Genomic DNA, 20,740 nt, shown 5'->3' with positions numbered 1-20,740 from the left:
TATTAAGTAGATTAAAATATTTTACTCATATCTCAATAAAACTGGAAAAAAAATACATGTTACTCATGCATAAAAATATTAAATGTTGAGTGAAGTTCTGAAAGAGAATAACAGATAAGGAAATATCTGACTCATACATCTTGGTTTATTTGTTGGTTTTTTATTTTCAGTGATTCTTAGAGGAAAAATGTGACTTCTTCAGTCATATTTTTTCTTTTGATGATTTTATGTTGCATCTTTGTAATGTTTGCTACCTTAAGTTATCTACTATTTAAAACCCATGGCTAGAGTATTTAGGGGTTGAACATTTTGGTTCATTAAAATATATTGAGTTATATAGAAAACGAAGTCTGAACAACAACAAAAAAAGACATAGTTTTCTGGCAGGATCAGGTTCATTTTATGACACGCTAAGTTTTGGGAAAGAAGAAAGGCCATTAGGATTGGCATTTGGACGCTCTGAAAAATCCCAAAGTACGACCCCTGGTTAATCATGAGTCAGCAGTGAAGCTGTGACTCGATATGGTTAGTTTCCATGTGTGACATTCTCCTGAGAACTATCTGCATTATGATCCAGTTGGAGACATATGGTGTTGTTAGGAAAAGAGTTAGCAGTTTTCATCTCAGCAAGTCAGCTGCCCTTGCATTTTAGGAGAAATACTTTTTCTTTATCCCTTTAAGATAAAAGACATTTAAAGACACTCTGCTCAGACCCACCACTGAGTAAAGGACTTGCATTGTTAAAGGGTTTTCTGCTTATTCATCTCGTTTTATCCTACAGATGTCCACGTACAGAAGGCATTCAAACTAGATGTGAATTACATGATTCTATTAAAAAAAATTCAAGAATGAGTAAACTAGGTGGAATTATTGTTGGGTGAAGTTTTAATACAGGTCTCAGTTTTGTATGATTCTTCCTTTTTGGAAGAATGCAGTGAAATCCATCTTGATGTGATTGATTTGAAATTGTTTTAGGTTAACCCATGGAACATACGGCTGACTCATGTAGTTTAATGCTAGAGACAAAGTCACTACAAATCCCCCACATATCTGAGCATCCTTCCTTGAATAAGCAGGCTGTGGTATTAACCTCTCTAATATCATAGCTACACCCAATGGAAACATTGTGAATAGCAAGAACTCAGTTATAACTGAGTTTCTTAGTTTTATCTCATGGGACCATGAAAAACAAAATAATTATGCTGAGCTAAAAAAATCCTGAGAGATACAACTTTATGCTTCTGAGACTTGCCTTGAACATAATACAATTAAATATACAGTATCAATTATCATTAATACTTGAATTAACTTATTTATCCTTACTTTGGAAGTCAAATACATTTTAATAAAGGCTTCAAATGCTAACAGAAAACATACAATTTTTTTTATTGATGTATAGTTGATTTACAATGTTATGTTAGTTTCAGATATACAGCAAAGTGATTCAGTTACGTATATTTCTTTACATATCTATATTCATATATATATGATATAGATTATTTATAGATTCTTTATGTAGATTATATATATAGATTCTTTTCTTTATATATATATAGAATATTTTCCCTTATAAATTATTATAAAATATTGAATATAGTTCCCTGTGCAATAGTAGGTCCTTGTTGGTTATTTTATATACAGATATACTTTTATATAGAGAGGTCTATTTTATATACAGATATAAATATATAGATATTACGTATAGTGTATATATGTTAATCCCAAACTCCTAAATTATCCTCCCCCTGCTTCCCCTTTAGTAACCCAAGTTTTTTTTCTGTGTCTGTGAGTCTGTTTATATTTTGTAAATAAGTTCATTTGTATCTTTTTTTTCTCTTAGATTCTGCATATAAGCGATATCATATGATATTTGTCTTTCTTTGTCTGGCTTAATTCATTTAGTATGATCATTTCCAGGTCTATCCATTATATATATTTTATATATATTTATCTTTATCCATTCTTTATCCATTTATCTATATCTTTATCTATATCCATTTATCTATATCTGTATCCATTTATCTATATCTTTATCTGTATCAACTTGTCTGTATCTTTATCTATATCCATATATACATATATCTTTATGCATTCATCTTTTGATGGACATTTAGGTTGTACCAGAGAAAACCATAATTCAAAAGGACGCATGCACCACGCTGTGCATTGCAACACTGTTTACAATAGCCAGGACATGGAAGCAGCCTAAGGATAGAGAAGCTTTGATATTTATGTTTGATATGGAACAAAATGACATAATGCAGGAAGTGGGTATTTTGGAATGCACTGCGGTAAAATGACTTGGCTAGGCTCATTGACTCTGTTATGACAAGGATAATTAAATTTGTGTGTATGGTGTTTGCCTTTCTTGGTCCTTGTTGCTTATTTGAAGTAGATGGTTGAGGTCTTATTTTCAGAAATTCATATCTTAATCCAATTTTCTATTCTATCTTGAGGCATGTGAGCAGATGTTACAATGAGCCTTGATATCTGATTAGAAGTGATTCCTTTGATTGTTCAGAAGTGATGATTTTCTTCACTTTTAAAATACATTGTATCTTTAGAAAGACTGTCCTTGGTAATAAAAATCACCTATAGGGGACTCTTTACCCGCTCAGTGTCTATGCTGGGAGCTTTGTACTTTCTGCCTCTTTAATACATCCTATTCGCTTGCTACCATGAGCGTCTGCATGTTTGTGGATTCCATCCTTCGGGGCCGTGGACAAGAACTCTGATTCCTGTCTCAAGGGCAGCCCTGAAATATGCACTGAGCTGAAATGCCACCTTCCAAAGGACCTGTGCGTTGTTCTGCTGCTGGTGGATAGAGAAGGCTGGTACCTTCCAGTCTGCTGGGGAACACAGAGCCACACACATTCTCAGCGGGGTGGGGAAAGCCTGACAACATGCTGGGCATCAGAAAATAATTTGTCAAAGAGAAAATGTTTCCCTCTCTCTGAAAAAAAATAAATAAAATCACCTATAATTGATCTAACTGACTTGCAATTAAAATAGGTTTGTTTTTCCTAAGTTGTAAAAACCTCAGCATTCACTTTAAAGATTTGTCATCTTGACTCCAAAAATTTGTGGGGTTTTAGAATAGCACATGGATGGTTTCAGTACAATGCTTTAAGGTTGTGTGAATAAGGGACTCACAAGGATGCAAAAAAAAAAATGATCTGGGATCTTCAGACCCTAAGATAGCTGATTAAAAAAGTGAGTCCTCCTCCCCTCCCTCTAAGCAAGAAGAGAGAAATCAGTACCATATTCATATCACTTCCTTCTCTGTTTAGGGATGACTTGGGGGAAATGTGCCATTTTCCTTCTGTGTCTCTTAACAAAGATTCCTCTTAAGCTGCAAAATTCATTGATTTCCTGAGATGATAATCTAGTTTCCAAATTCCATCCTCTGTCCTTTCCGTAGAAGAACAAGAAGAAAAGCTACTTTAGCCCAAAACTTTGACATTGATCAGGCTTTCTCTTTCTGAGTTCCTCCTAATTGTTCACGAGAGACCTAATTTTAATGAATATATCATGGATCTCTAATGCCTATCACAACCTCCCAGAACTAGCTCTATTCACTATAAATTACAACATTGTCCCCAAGTTTTGGCTAGTTGGAACAATGAAGCTAGATATACATGCAAAAAAATTCTAATTATTTAAATTCTGGCATTTGAAGTACAGGAAATTAATATTACCAGTTGGTGGGAAGGAGTAGCCCAAGCTGTATCAAAAAGCAACAGTCATGTTACTGCTCTTAAGAAAGGGATCATCCAGTATTTTCTCGCTCCTCTAGAGGGAAAAGAAAACAGTGTTCCATAAACTTCACATGTCCTGCATATCGATCTTGATGTTTTGCAGACAAAGTAAAGCATCATTAGTTGCGTGCTCACCTAACCTCAGACATTTCTTTGTCCCAAAACAAATTGCTCAGCAATCCTGTACAGCTCCAGTTCAGTTCAGTCACTCAGTCATGTCTGACTCTTTTCAACCCCATGGACTGTAGCATGCTAGGCCTCCCTGTCCATCACCAATTCCCAGAGTTTACTCAAATTCATGTCCATTGAGTCGGTGATGCCATCCAACCATCTCATCCTCTGCTGTCCCCTTCTCCTCCTGCCTTCGATCTTTCCCAGCAAAAAGGTATTTTCCAATGAGTCAGTTCTTCACATCAGGTGGGCAAAGTATTAGAGTTTCAGCTTCAGAATCAGTCCTTCCAATGAATATTCAGGACTTATTTCCTTTAGGATGGACTGGTTGGATCTCCTTGCTGTCTAAGGGATTCTCAAGAGTCTTCTCCAACACCACAGTTCGAAACCATCAATTCTTCAGCACTCAGCTTTCTTTATAGTCCAACTCTCACATCCATATATGACTACTGGAAAAACCATAGCTTTGACTAGATGGACCTTTGTTGGCAAAGTAATGTCTCTGCTTTTGAATCTGCTGTCTAGTTTGGTCATAACTTTTCCTCCAAGGAGTAAGCGTCTTTTAATTTCATGGCTGCAGTCACCATCTGCAGTGATTTGGGAGCCCAAAATAATAAAGTCTGTCACTGTTTCCATTGTTTCCCCATCTATTTGCCATGAAGTGACGGGACCGGATGTCATGATCTTTGTTTTCTGAATGTTGAGTTTTAAGCCAACTTTTACACTCTCCTCTTTCACTTTCATCAAGAGGCTCTTTAATGCTTCTTCACTTTCTGCCCTAAGGGTGGTGTCATCTGCATATCTGAGGTTATTGATATTTCCCCCAGCAATCTTGATTCCAGTTTTTGCTTCCTCCAGCACAGCGTTTCTCATGTTGTACTCTGCATATACGTTAAATAAGCAGAGTGAAAATATACAGCCTTGACATACTTCTTTCCCAATTTGGAACCAGTCTGTTGTTTCATATCCAGTTCTAACTGTTGCTTCCTGACAGTTCAGGCGGTCTGGTATTCCCATCTCTTGAAGAATTTTCCACAGTTTCTTGCGATCCACACAGTCAAAGGCTTTGGCATAGACAATAAAGCAGAAGTAGATTTTTTTTGGAACTTTGTTGCTTTTGTGATGATCCAACAGATGTTGGTAATTTGATCTCTGGTTCCTCTGCCTTTTCTAAAACCAGCTTGAACATCAGGAAGTTCATGGTTCACGTATTGCTGAAGCCTGGCTTGGAGAATTTTGAGCATTACTTTACTAGCGTGTGAGATGAGTGCAATTGTGCGGTAGTTTGAGCATTCTTTGGCATTGCCTTTCTTCGGGATTGGAATGAAAACTGACCTTTTCCAGTCCTGTGGCCACTGCTGAGTTTTCCAAATTTGCTGGCATATTGAGTGCAGCACTTTCACAGCATCATCTTTTCAGATTTGGAATAGCTCAACTGAAATTCCATCACCTCCACTAGCTTTGTTCGTAGTGATGTTTCCTAAGGCCCACGTGACTTCACATTCCATGATGTCTGGCTCTAGGTGAGTGATCACACCATGATAATTATCTGGATCGTGAACATCTTTTTCATATAGTTCTTCTGTGTATTCTTGTCTCTCTTCTTAATATTTTCTGCTTCTGTTTAGTCCATACCATTTCTGTCCTTTACTGAGCTCATCTTTGCATGAAAAGTTCTCTTTGTATCTGTAATTTTCTTGAAGAGATCTCTAGTCTTTCCCATTCTGTTGTTTTCCTCTATTTCTTTGCTTTGATCACTGAGGAAGGCTTTCTTATCTCTCCTTGCTATTCTTTGGAACTCTGCATTCAAATTTCTAACCCCTGGTAAAAGCAAAGTGTAAATTCCCAGGCACTTCAGGCATCTGCAGGGCATGAAATAGAAAGGCTAACGCTCAAAGAGGCTGGGGAGCAGAGGGCAGCACTGCCTAGAAAAGGCTTCCATATATAATGACATGTGTTTTCAGGCTGGTTTGAGGAGGGAAAATCACATTTTGCTTTCAAATTACACTTTTGCCCATAAGCACATGTACTGGTCATTAGAACAGTCTTTCCAGAAAACAGTGGAATAACCAACTCTCTTTTAGTATGATTTATTTCTTTTTGTTAATCCCACCCGAAGTCCAAGAATTAGGGAAGGATTGAGAGAGACTGCACTCTATTTTGGGATCTTTTTATTTTAGCAGGTCTTCTGATGAACAGAAATTGGGACAAATATTTACATAACAGAGGAATCTTATTTTCCTACTTGATAAAATAAAATGATGTGCCTTCTTAATCCTTTGACAGATAATTTTTCTATTCTATGTTTATGCAAATAAAAACCCTGTAGGATTTTAGGGAGTATCTAAGGAAAAATATTTACAATATGATAATTTTTTAAATAAAATGAAAAAAAAAATTAATGTTGTTTGTGTAAATTTGAAACTTCCTCTAGAGTAAAATATCAAAAATGTACTAAAATGAAATTTAGATTACAAATCTGAATATGTGAGCAGTAGACACACACATTTTTATCAGGGAACATGTTTTATCAGGAAAACACTAACAAGTGTTTTCTCAGTGGTGCCAGTCTGATAAGTCACAAATGCAGCTATAATTGAATAAAAGGCAGCAAATAGAAAAAATATTATGTACAATTTAGTGAAAATATATCTCTGTGTTTCTACTCGTGAGTAGCGTTGCCTAACTTTAAGTTATTCCTCTTTGTAAAACTAAAACAACATCTGCATAATATACTTTGCGAATACCATGACCCCCAACTGGCTGTTGGCTTAGATTTCTCATCAATAAAAGGATGTTTGCAAAACTTAGGAAATGACTTTTTGCTGAGCTCCTCATCTTTAACGTTTGTTATGCCTTCTAGATTATTTCTATCTACCAAACACACAGTTGTTTCATGGTGAAACACTGCTGGAACGTTATTAGTGAATTTCATAGAACAAGCTTAATTGAGATCTAAGGGCTGTGAATCCTATGTTCTTGGCCAGTCATCTCTCAACCTTTCTATGGTGCCACACCTGATACTACAAACGTATCTGGGGAGCTGGTAACTAGTGAGAGAGAAGAAAGGAGACAGAGATGATTACATTTTGAAATCTGGATTATGAGAGACCAAATAGAGAAATACAGGGGACCATCTTTAGGAGATTAAGAGTGGTTGGAATGGGTTTTGTGCACCAAACTGCAACACTCCTCCTCCGTGATCATAGCTGTGAAAGAGGGGTGCCTCCAGGAAGCGTCCCATGTCAAGGATCCACCAAATCTCTCTACTTCTATAACTCAGGGCAAAATCTATAAAATCTTACTCAGCCTGATACAGGTATTTTGCAATCCGTGGGTAGTTATCACTCCCTTAGACATCTGTCCATCAAAAGAATGTGAGACTCAGCAGATTCTGGGGGTTTCTCATGGTGATGACAAGCTCAGGGGCGCAACTTTTATTGGTGTTTCTTTCTTCCCTGACTCTCTCTTCCTTTTCTATTATGTCTCTACTTCCTGACATCAGCTCTCAATTAATCTATCTTGATCCAGACTCTGATTTGGGGGAATTCAAATTAAGGATGGTGATCCAGTAATTGTGAAATTGTTTGTTTTTAATTTTATTTAATTCTTTTTTATTAAAAAAAAAAAAGTTTTTTTTTTTTGCCACACTGTGAAGCATGTAGGATATTAGTTCCCCAACCAGGGATCAAACCAAGTACCCCCTACACTGGGAACATGCAGTCTTAACTACTGGACCACCAGAGAAGTCTGGAAAATTATGTTTTGATTTAAAACTTCTGGCCACAAGGAAGCCCAGAGGAAGAAAGTAGATATAGCTAGAGTAGTAAAGTGAATTTCGTGGACCAAACACATTGTTTTCATTACTCTTAAACATTTATAGCAGTATTTGTGAACAATGTATTAGGGATGATAAAAATGAATATTAGTGAGCCTAGACAGATGGTAGTCAGAGTTTAAATTTAGAAAGAGAAATCTGCAACATGGTAATGATGAAGTGCCACCATGGCATGGTTGATCCTGGAACAACTGATGATGTGAAGAGGTTGGTTGGTGACAAAAATGGGGAGAGAAAGAAGGGCCAGGAAATTGTCATGATGAGAGCAAAGTGAAGGTGAGGGATGGGCACGGGAAATCATGCCACAGAGAAAAGAACCCGTGAAGATTTGGTCTTAGATAAAGGTAGTGTGGTGGGCATAATTAATGGGTTCAGTGTAGGGATGTCTGGAGTTGACGAAAGTGAAATGGAGATGATCTTTAGCTGAACAACGGGCGGCTTCCAATTAGTACTTTGGAAGGTTTTCATCAATGTTGTAGACTCCCTTACTAGCCCTCACTCTTCCCTTCATCTTCCCTAAATTTCCAATCTTCACAGGAGAAGGTTAGGGAAGGTGAAGTGTACTAGAGTGATTTTTTATTTATGCATTTGATTCTGAGTATTTAAGATCAGGATTTTGTTTAGAAGTTTTGTTTGTTTTTATGTTGTTATTTCTTCAGGTGCTACTATTTAGCTCAGTGTCCATTCTCAACGGGCTTCCCTGGTAGCTCAGCTGGTAAACCACCCACCTGCAGTGCCGGAGACCTGGGTTCACTCCCTGGGTGGGAAGATCTCCTGGAGAAGGGAAAGGCTACCCACTCGAGTGTTCTCACCTGGAGAATTTCAGTAAATGTTATTTGAAACTGATGCACAATTCCATGAATTGAACAGCCCTTGTACTTATACTTGCTGTTAACGAAATTCCTGAGGGGTTTGGGGGGATGCCTGCTTTCTCTGTCATCAGCAAACTTGGAGGAAAACATTGAGAAAAACATTTAAATCTTGTTTTAATTTTTGACAAAAATTCTCACATTTATGTTTCTAAATACATGTGTAAGAGGTGTGGGTTCAATCCCTGAGTCAGGAAGATCCCCTGGAGGAGGGCATGGCAATCCACTCCAGTATTCTTGCTCAGACAATCCAATGAACCAGGAAGACTTAGCAGGCTACAGCCCGTGGAGTCTCGGAGTTGGACACAACTGAAGCAACTTAGCACGCGTGCACATATACATGATAGTCGCTCAGTTGTGTTTATCTCTTTATAACCCCATGCACAGCAGCCTGCCAAGTTCTTGTGTCCATGGGATTCCTCAGGCAAGGATACTGGAGTTAGTAACCATTCCCTTCCCCTGAGGATCTTCCCAACTTAGGGATGAAACCTGGGTCTCCTATATTGCCAGCAGATTCTCTACCATCTGAGCCAAGGAAGCCCATATGTGTGTGTACACACACACACACACACACACACACACACACACACAGAACAAGTGCTAAATATTCAAAAGAAAAAAAAAAAACAGTTTGATTGAGAAAGATTCTAGTTACTTCTTGGAAAGTCTCATTTTTCCAAAACTGATTTTCAGTGTGTTTTGCTGACAATCAGATTGTTATTTCTTTAAAGAGCTTATTCTTGGATGGGACACCGATGAATTCTGCTTTTTGAGATGGGTACTGTCCTTGCCTAATTTATCTTATAGTGTCTGGATCTTAACTCCTTGCCGCTGGATCTAGATAGGCTCTATTACTCTGCTGTACTTTGCACTCCTCTTTTTATTGTCTGCACATAAAAAGGTGAATATCGTGAGAACAGACAGACAGGGGTTTATTGGTCTGCATGTTCATCTCTTTGGCATAATGTTGCTCCTCTCTCTAGGGGAAGTGTGCAGGGGTTTATCAGGCCTACTGTGATAGAGAGGTATAATACAGTCTGTAATGTTTAATCAGTGAGGTATGGTCAGTATGTCTTGCTGACCGAACGTTCTCTATAATTCTGTGTAAGTACCAGTGAGTAGTAGCATAATTTATTCAGAGTCTACAGAACAAATTCTGGCTCCAGAATCTGACTGAAGTAATCATAATGTCATGGAACTGAGAAGAAGGATGAACAGGTTTTCTATACATCTCCAGAATCACAGACCATCTTCATCTATGTTTATCCAAAATGATAACTCCACTCAGGTCTTCACATTTCTATGCCTTGAGGTTTTCATGGTAAAGATTTAGAAGGGACTACCCTAGTGGTCCCATGGTTAGGACTCGGTGCTTCCACAGCAGAAGACATGAATTCATTCCCTGGTCATGGGACTAAGATCCCACATGCCCTGTGGTGCAGCAAAAATTAAATAAATAAATAAAAGACCTACAAAATAAATCACAAAGCCTTAATTTTATTCCTAAGTTGATATTGGACTTTGCCTTCTGTCAGCATCACTAATGAGTAGTTAAACCATCAGTGTCTGTGAGTGCTATTCGCAAGCAGAGGGGGTTGAGTAGCTTAAGACCAGTTAAGAGACAAGCCATAGAAACCAGGCTCTGAATAATTAAGTGCTTAGTGCACTTCCAAATCTTAAAATTCATTTAATAGGATTGATTTAAAAATACATCCTAACCAATTTTTGGATACATGGATAGTAGTGTGAATTAGATTCTTGCCACTCCTTGCCAGAAACCATCAAGAAAGCTTGTCATGCACACATCATTTTTTATGATCTAATTCTTTAGAATGAGAAGTCTGCAAAATTTAAGAAAATATTGTAAGAAAAATATAAATGAAAACACTCACTAAGCAAGCTCTGAACCAGGCACGATTTATCTGATAGCTATTTCCTCTGATTTCTTACCTCTTTAAGCCTATGAATGATGAATCAATTAGCTTACTATTATTTTTGTCATTTCTCATTTCAGAAGAAGTCTTTCAAAGGAAATTGGCATGTTTACGATCTTTCTTTAGAATTCATATATTTCAAAGACATCTGTCCCATTAGATTGTACATTTTTCTACAAAAGAATTTCAATGTTTATCTTTCCCTGTGCCTTCAAACAGTTAATACATTAAGTCTTTGAATGTAAAGATTGAGCCTTGCTGTTTATGTTTTAAGCATCTAAACTGATGCCTGTTTAGATGAGAGTATTGATAATTATTAAATGAATCAATATCAGCTTGTGGTAGACAGAATCATCTCCTCATCCCCCAAAGATCTCTAAGTCCTAATCCCCATTCCTGGTGAATACGGCAAACAAATTAAGGTTGCAAATAGGGTTAAGGTTGCAAATACATTCATCTTAAAGTAGAGAAATTATTCTGGATTATTTGAGTGGACCCAGTATAATCACAGGGGTTCTTAAAAGTGGAGGTGGGGGGCAGAACAGGAGATCAGAGGGAGGCAACAGAAGGACCTGACTCACCACCACTAGCCTTGAAGATGAAGCAGTGTGGGCAGCCAGCCTCTGGGAACTGAAAAAAGCAAGAAATTGGATTCTCCCCTAAAGTTTGAGGGGACAAGGAAGGAACTCAGCACTGTTGACACCATGATTTTATCCCAGTGGAATCTGTGTCAGCCTTTTAACCATAAAAGTATAAAATAGTGCAGTTGTATCATTTTATACCCCCCTTGATTTTGCGAATTTATTACAACAGCAACAGAAAACTAGTAGACAATTATGGAAATCATTTCAACTGAACAGCATTTAAACTATTTCTAAATTACATTATAGATAGCTTCTGGAAGATTGTCTTTGTTTCTCCTATTTTTAAAGGTCTTTGTATCATTTGAGCGGCTTGTTAAAAAGTAAAAGCTATGTTGTTAATTATTTTGACTTAATAGTTTCTTTATACCTGCTCACAAGGATATATTAGAATTGAAAACTATTAAATATCCAAAAAGAGAGTCTTTAGAGATGAGTGCTAATATATCAGAGAATATTTTTGTTTATTACTGAAGTATAGTTGACTATGTCTGCATCTCCATTGCTACCCTGCAAGGAGATTGATTAGTACCCTCTTTCTAAATTCCATATATATGCATTAATATATGATATTTGTTTTTCTGATTTACTTCACTCTGTATAATAGGCTCTAGGTTCATCTACCTTATTAGCAGTGATGCAGATACCTTCCTTTTCATGGCTGAGTGATGTTCTATTGAATATATATATATATATATATATATACACACCACAGTTTCTTTATTCATTCATCTGTTGATGGACATTTAGGTTGCTTCCATGTCCTAGCTCTTGTAAATAGTGCTGCAATGAACATTTGGTTACATGTGTATTTTTCAATATTTGTTTCCTTAGGGTGTATGTCTAGAAGTGGTATTGCTGGGTAGTATGGTAGTTTTATTCCTAAATTTTTAAGGAATCTCCATACTGTCTTCCATAGTGGCTGTATAATTTATTTTCTCACCAACAGTGCGAGAGGGTTCCCTTTTCTCCACACCCTCTCCAGCATTTGGTTTGTAGATTTTTTTTGATGATGGCCATTCTGACAACTATGAGGTGATATCTCCTTGTAGTTTTGATTTGCATTTCTAATAATAAGCGATGTTGAGCATCTTTCCATGTGTTTATTAGCCATCTGTTTGTCTTTGGAGCAATGTCTGTTTAGGTCTTTTGGCCACTTTTTGATTGAATCGCTTGTTTTTCTGATGTTGAGTTGTATGAGCTGCTTGTATAGTTTGGAAATTAATCCTTTTCAGTTGTTTCACTTGCCATTATTTTCTCCCATCCTTAGGGTTGTCTTTTCACCTTGTTTATAGTTTCCTTTGCTGTGCAAAAGCTTTTATGTTTAATTAGGTCCCACTTATGTATTTATTTATTTTCATTTCCATTGCTCTAGGAGGCGGGTCGTAGAGGATCTTGCTGGGAACAAATATGAAATGCTCCACAAATGTGTGTGTCGTCCCTGCACAGGGCCATGCTAATCTTCTCTGTATCATTTCAATTTTAGTATATATGCTGTTGAAGTGAGCACTCTAATTTTTGCCTTAGAGGAAATGGAGTTCTACACATATATACATTATTTTTAGATTCTTTTCCACTATGGTTTATCCCAAAAGATTGGCTATAGTTCCCTGTGCTACACCCTAGGATCATGTTATTTATCCATTCTAAATGTAATAGTTGACGTCTGCCAACCCCGTGCTCCCAGCGCATCCCTCTTTTTTTCCCCTCCCTTTGGCAACCACAAGTGTGTTCTCTATGCTTTTGAGTCTGCTTCTGTTTGGAAGATACATTCATTTGTGTCATATTTTAGATTCCACATATGAGTGATATCATATGATGTTTGTCTTTCCGTTTCTGACTAACTTCACTAGTATGATCATCTCTAGTTGCATCTGTGTTGCTGCAAATGGCATTATTTTGTTCCTTTTAAAGGCTGGATGGTGTTCCATTTATATATACATGTGTGTGTGTGTGTGTGTGTGTGTGTGTGTGTGTGTATACACACACACCACAGCTGCTTTATCCATTCATCCATCAGTGAATGTTTAGAAGATTATTTCCACGCCTTGGCTACTGTGAACAGTGTTGCTATTAACATACGAGTGCATATATAGATAACATTAGTTTTGACCTAATGAAGTCAAATATTATTTCAAGCCATCTGTTTCCATAAAATGTGCCCAGAAAATTGTACACTGTAAATCTAAATTCATGCAAATATGTATCTCTTAGCTCTTAACCTTAATACTTGCTTTCAATAATTCCTGTTATTTAAAAAAAAGATCATTAGTGTTTAGAAGGGCTCAAAGAGTTTATAAAGCTGGTATCACCCCTGAGTTTTAGGTGATTAAATCTAAAACATATATGATGCCCTATTCTGATGAAATAAAGAGTGTCCTAAATCTCTGAATAGCTGAGTGCCATAGGAAAGCATAGGCTCAAGACACAAAACAAAAGCTCAGGGAGATAATTATCGATGTTTATTAAGTGTTAACCTAATATACAGTTGTCCCTTGAGGGTTGTGACACTACTCCTTCTCCCAGTTGAAAATCCTTGTATAACTTGTTTGTTCTCTCTCTATGTTAATTCCTTCTATTTGCAGTTCTATATCCATGGATTTATTCAGCCTTAGATCCTGTAGTAGATACTTTTTGCATGCATGCTCAGTCATGTCTGACTCTTTGCAACCCCATGGACTGTAGCCTGCCAGGCTCACTGTCCATGGGATTATCTTGGCAAGAATACTGGAGTGAATTGCCATTTCCTCCTCCTCCTCCTGAGGATCTTTCTAATGCAGGGATCAACCTTGCCACCTGTGGTTCTGCACTGGCAGGCAGATTCTTTACCACTGAGCCACCCACGTAGCTCCGTGTAGTAGGACAGTACTTCAATTTACTATTAAAAAAATTCTAAGTATAAGTGGACCTTCCTGGTTCAAACCTACATTGTTCAAGGGTCAACTATATGTTTGTATTATTCACTTGATTAAATTCTTATTGATTTGAGTGTTTCTTATTATTCATGGAATTAAAATACTTTCAAGCATTTAAAAAATGTATCTGTCCACTGAAGATGTATTACTGTTATAGCAAGTAGCAAGATCAGGTGGCTGTAAATAGGGCCATTTTCTCTTGAACTGTGAGTGCAACTTATTTTGGAATAGAGGCTGATGAAACAGTTGTACTAGTTGAGTCATTGCAATGCCTAATGTAAAAGACTCAACAATTTGATTTCTGACCGTTTGGTGGTAGAGCAGATGTTAGCCTCCCTGGGTGCTTGCCTGACTTCCATCAGTCAGCACCTACATCTCTTTCTAGATGGCTTGCCCTCAGACTGGGACGGGGGAAGGAGGGCTGGTTTACTGATGCACAGCCAAAGTTAGAGGATCTAGGAAGACACATCCCCCTGGTGGGGGCAGCTGGAAAACAGTGATTGACAGGTGTCGGCTGTGTGCATCCCAGTTCTTTTGCTCCTGGTGAGAACACCTGGGGTAACCTATACTCTCTCCAAAGTTTCCCTGACTTCCCTGGAGACAAAGGTGCTACCCACTCTAAGTAGTGTAGCAATTGTTAATAGTTAACAGGTTTCCCTGGAGAAAGCAAACACAGTTTGACTACAGGAAAAACCTTTGTAGTCGTGGATAGAATTGCAATCCTGTGTCGTACTTGTGAACAGATCACTGGTTGGTTAACAGGATTCAGCCGATCCTACTTGTTTTCATAAAGGTACATCCTAAAGAATCAAAACTGTACCAATATTTAAGATAATGGGGTTTTAATTTAAACATTCTCAACAAAGCACAAAAGTATAGGAAGGAAATATTGAAACTAACCTATTTTTCTGAGCAATCACTTTAGGATAGTGTAGTGTATTTGAACCAAATGGTGATCCAGAGACCTGTGGGGTCCCTGACATTCTTCGCCTTTCTGGTGGTCTGCGAGGTCAACGTATTTTCATAATACGGGCTTATTATTTGCCTTTTTCAGTCTGATTCTCTCCTGAGTGTAGAGTTGAATTTCCCAGAGGCTACATGATATACAGTACGGCAACAGATTGAACGCAGAAGCAGATACAAGAATCTGTCTTCTATTAAGCCCCAAATTACAGAGATTTGCACAAATATAAAACAAGGCCACTCTGTGCTTATTTATTTTGTTTTTGAAATTTTTATAAAAAATATACCACCTATGGCATCATGTGATGTCTTTTTTAAAAAAAATTATTGGAGTATAACTGATTTACAGTGTTGTGTTATTTTCAGGTATACAGCAAAGTGAATCAGTTATACATACACATTTACTCCTTTTTTTACCTTCTTTCCCCACATAGACCATTACAGAGTATTGAGTAGAGTTCCCTATGCTATAGTGCAGGTCCTTATTAGTTATCTATTTTATATATAGCTGTGTGTATATGTTGATCGCAATCACCCAGCTTATCCCTCCTCATTCCCTTTTCTCCTAGAAACCATGTGTTTCTTTTCTACATCTGTATTTTAAAATTAGTTATTAAGGAAGCATTAAAAATTTTGGATTTTTAAATGGTAAATAGCTTTAACCTATGTAAACGAAAGTTATTTGCACTCTTAATACTTGTTAAGAGTATAAAGAGGTCCTGACGCAAACATGGAAACAGTTAACAAATAAAACAATGTCCCTGATTTAGAGTAAAACTCAAGATTCACATTTTTTCATCTTCTCATAATTAGAAAAGACTAAAGGAGATAGCCACAATAACGATGAAGCTTAAAATGTCCTCTCATCTTTCTGATCTTAGGTAGACAAAGTGGATGTGTTCTAGAAGCTATTTTAAGGGGAATGATTAAGGAATGCACTTCTATTAAAGGGGTTACACTACCATACATTGGAAGCAAGCACATAGATTCCTTATGGTATAGTGGGTATGTTGCATTCTCGAATGCGGAGGCAATGGTTATGCTTCTCAACATATGCTTTATCTTTTTATTAGCAAATAGTATATTGTTTGAGTATATGGATGCTTTGTCAAAACATAGTCCATACACAGTGTGTGTGGTGTGCGGGGTTTCTGGGAACGGAACTGTGTGATTTGGGAGTGGCGTGTGAGTCTGTCAGAACTTGGGGAGAGTTTAAAGATAATATTCAAAAGCCAGAATGGTAACCATGGATGTGTCCTCAGTTCATTTCGGTTGCTCAGTCGTGTCCAGCTCATTGTGATGCCACAGACTGCAGCTCGTCAGGCCTCCCTGTCCGTCACCAACTCCCAGAGCTTGCTCAAACTCACGTCCATCGAGTCAGTGATGCCATCCTACAATTTCATCTTCTGTTGTCCCCTTCTCCTCATACCTTCAATCTTTCCCAGCATCAGGGTCTTTTCCAATGAGTCAGTTCTTTGGATCAGGTGCCCAATGTATTGGAGTTTCTGCTTCAGAATCAGTCCTTCCAATGAATATTCAGGACTGATGTCCTTTAGGACTGGCTGGTTGAATCTCCTTGCAGTCCAAGGGACTCTCAAGAGTCTTCTCCAACACCACAGTTCTAAAGCATCAATTCTTCAGTGCTCAGATCTCTTTATAGTCCAACCCTGACATCCATACATGACCACTGGAAAAACCATAACTTTGACTAGGTGGACCTTTGTTGGCAAAGTAATGTCTTTGCTTTTTAATATGCTGTCTAGGTTGGTCATAGCTTTTCTTCCAAAGATCAAGCAGATTTCATGGCTGCAGTCACCATCTGCAGTGAGTTTAGAGCCCAAAAAATAAAGTTTCTCACTATTTCCATTGTTTCCCTATCTATTTGCCATGAAGTGATGGGACCAGATGCCATGATCTTAATTTTTGAATGTTTAGTTTTAAGCCAACTTTTTCACTCTCTTTTTTCAATTTCATCAAGAAGCTCTTTAGTTCTTCTCCTCTTTCTGCCATAGGGTGGTATCATCTGTGTATCTGAGGTTATTGATATTTCTCCCAGCAATCTTGATTCAGCCCAGTGTTTCTCATGATGTACTCTGCATATAAGTTAAATAAACAGTGTGACAATATACAGCGTTGACGTACTCCTTTCCCAGTTTGGAACCAGTCTGCTCTTCCATGTCCAGTTCTAACTGTTGTTTCCTGACCTGCATACAGATTTCTTAGTAGGCAGGTAAGGTGGTCTGGTATTTCTATCTCTTGAAGAATTTTCCACTGTTTGTCATGATCCACACAGTCAAAGCCTTTGGTTTAGTCAGTAAAATAAAAGTAGATGTTTTTCTGGAACACTCTTGCTTTTTCTACGATCCAACGGATGTTGGCAATTTGATCTCTGGTTCCTCTGCCTTTTCTAAATCCAGCTTGAACATCTGGAAGTTCATGGGTCATGTACGTTTGAATCCTGGCTTGGAGAATTTTGAGCGTTACTTTGCTGGCGTGTGAGATGAGTGCAATTGTGTGGTAGCTTGAGCATTCTTTGGCACTGCCTTCCTTTGGGAGCTCCGTTATCATCATAAGCACTGTCCTGTGCCCTTCTTTTGGTCTCTGCTGATTCCACATAGTGCTTTTCTCCTAATCATACTATACTTCAGTGTTCTACTCACCTTGTAGAATGCATCTTACAGACCTCCAGGTTTGCTAGTCTGCGTAAATAATGACACTAATATAATAATAATAAATAATATCATGTATCAATAACTAATTGAATACTACACACTATTAAGTTTCACATATTTTTTAAATTTTCACGGATGGTAAAGTCTCCTCTTTTGGAATCCCCAAATCATGATTCTTTTAAGCTTATTTCCTCTTAACCTAATATGAAAGATCTCTAAGGAAATAGTTACCTAGTTATCCTTAATAAATGATTATGATTTTAACCCAATGAATTCATGTAAGAGTTATAACAATTTAAGATGCAATGTCTCCTGTAATTTATTTTGAAAAGACACAACTTACTATTTTCTACATCCTTTCGCATCCCAAGCATTTTCTCATCCCAGGAACAGCGTTATGCCTTTTGTTGCACTTAGCATGCTGAATCTTCCCTGGTAGCTCAGTTGGTAAAGAATCCACCTGCAATGCAGGAGACCCTGATTCGATTCACGGGTTGGAAAGATCCACTGGAGAAGAAACAGGCTACCCACTCCAGTATTCCTGGGCTTCCCTGGTGGCTCAGCTGCTGAAGAATCCACCTGCAATGCGGGAGACTTGGGTTCGATTCCTGGGATGGCAAGATCCCCTGGAGAAGGGAAAGGCTACCCACTTCAGTATTCTCACCTGGAGAATTCCATGCACTGTATAGTCCATGGGGTTGCAAAGAGTTGGACACGACTGAGCAACTTTCACTTTCACTTTAGGATGGTGAAGAAAAGAGCAGTGTCCATTTGCTTTATGTGTGCTTTCTATGAGAGTCCACTGGAGGGTATGCTCCTTTGCCTCTGTGAACTTAATTGGCTAGAGAACATATTCTATAGAGAAAACTGTCTTCTCCCCAATTGGTCTTGGTTTGAGTTTTGGTTCTGTCTCTTGTTACTTTTGAACATAGGCAAGTTATTTAGTCTCTTTCTGGGTTCATCAAGGAACCTAAGGAGTCCATTCAATGTTTATAATGCCTTCTTTACAGAAATGTTGCACAGATTTTGTACGGTTCCACAAAAGTACTGGTAGGAAAAGGTAGATAATCCTATTATAAGTAGCATTTGTTTGCGTCATAAGAATCATTTCATCAACATCCAGCCTCTAGGCTGGAAATACAATTTCACTTTTGAAATCTATAAAGTGCCGTCATTGATGGACTTATCTAGTACATGGACTGTAAGATATACCTCCCTTACAGTGAGGTTAAGACCACCCTTCAGTTTCCAAGCTTTTCACATTGTTGCCATATCTCATTCTAGAATGGCCTCCAGTTAATGAAGTATCTCAGCTGGAGCTCAATAGTTTTCTAGCAGGGTTAGAAAGAGTAGCACAGCAGATAAATGCTTACCTGAAATTTGCTGTAGTGGCTCCCAGATTTGTAAATACTGGTCATAATTCTGATTGGACCAAGACAGCTATCTTCATCAGGCAGTCATTATTTTAGGTAAAACAACTATAAAAGCATGGATGATTTCGAACTTCTTGTAGTGATCTCATGACATATCTTTGCACCTCCAGTTCACAGATCCTAGGATCCCTTGCTACCCTCATTTCCCAAAGAAATGTCGCTCAAATATAGATGTAGCATTTTTCATGCAGATTTTTCTGATCTTCAATTTCTCTTCTCTTAACTTTCACTGCAGTTTATCAAATCATTTTATTCTGTATTGAGTCTCTGTGACATGTAGCCTTGGGACTTACCTTATCCCACTGGATGGCAGAATTATGCCTTTTTTAATCCTTATATGTCCTCCAGTACCAGCATTTAAACATAAGAAATGTTTAATATAGATACGCTGAATTGAGTTTCAATACATTGAAACTGTGGTTTCTCAACCACACTGTGTCTTAATACATTCAATCAGCAAATAGTTATTAAGTGAAAGTAGAAACCAACTGCAATGATTCCATACAGAAATATTTTACATAGTGTGTTCCTCTTTGTAAATTTTAAAATGTTTAAATTTAAAAAGCTTTCTTTGGATACAAGTCAGTGTTCAAAACAGCATGTATCGTTTTCTTTCTCATAAATTTTAAATTATCTCTCGAGTCTACCTCATCCTTTCCATTGCTCCTATCTCCAGATTTTTTTCTAAGTAATGGGTTATGAAAATTAAAAGAAGCAAAAATAATACAAAATACAAAATGTATTAGAATACCACACATCCTGTTGGTTGTTACAATTGATTAATTCCACAACTGGCCATTAGACCTGTTGTCTTTCACTAACACAGCTCGAGCCCTGGCAAAGGTTTCTTTCTCTGTGAAGTTCTGCAGGTTCTGTCCTTGTCCTGCATGCGGGCTGCAGGGCCTGTGCCATCAGCAGAATGGACTCATTAACCTTTCCATTGATTTGAACTGCAATTTGAATAAATATTTATGCCTTTTCTCCCTGATGGCTGGGTGAAGTCCTTTATCAATAGCACCAAGAGCTTCTCCCTTTGACTTCTCATACCTGTTCAGAAAATTTTTATCAAGCTGTTGTGTTTACATTGTTAATCTCTTGCTGCCTTAGGTTTGGCACAGAAACACATTCATTCTGGATTTAGCAGATTTATTTTATATTCATTTGGCTTCTGCAGTGAAAGTTCTTTTTTGCCTTTGGGTGTACTGTTTTAACTTTAGGATGTAAACATTTCCAAATTCTGTCTGTCTGTCTGTTTCCTGTCTGTCTGTGGTGTTTTTCTGGTTACTCTTTGTATGTGACTACTTCAGATTCACTTTTTGACACCAGTATCTCCTAAAAGGTACGGTTAGAGGAGGTAATTGCTAACACTGTGGAGGTAATGACCCCAATATATACATGTATGAAACTGACACTTTGCACACCTAAGCTAAATGTACACATCACGTGTTAATTAAATCTCAGTGAAGCTGGGAGAGATAGAGGCAAGAAATGTCTGTGTTCTTATGTCCTCACTTTCTATCAGTAAGCACGTCTTCTCTGGGGAGAA

At 37.7% G+C, this 20,740-nt stretch overlaps 1 protein-coding gene and 1 non-coding gene across 9 annotated transcripts in view; one reads left to right on the top strand and one right to left on the bottom strand.

Moving 5' to 3' along the window:
* Positions 1-20,740, top strand: part of RBMS3 (RNA binding motif single stranded interacting protein 3) — an 802,823-nt gene that overhangs the window by 525,322 nt on the left and 256,761 nt on the right. The gene's annotated exons all lie outside the window — the stretch shown is intronic.
* On the bottom strand, positions 12,616-12,721 carry LOC113881081. The gene has a single exon (XR_003507935.1). It is a non-coding gene; the product is annotated as a U6 spliceosomal RNA (small nuclear RNA).

This window comes from Bos indicus x Bos taurus, chromosome 22, assembly GCF_003369695.1.
Source record: "Bos indicus x Bos taurus breed Angus x Brahman F1 hybrid chromosome 22, Bos_hybrid_MaternalHap_v2.0, whole genome shotgun sequence".
Classification (NCBI taxonomy): Eukaryota; Metazoa; Chordata; class Mammalia; order Artiodactyla; family Bovidae; genus Bos; species Bos indicus x Bos taurus.
The sequence above is the reverse complement of the archived record's forward strand: the minus strand, read 5'-3'. Positions and strand labels throughout refer to the sequence as shown.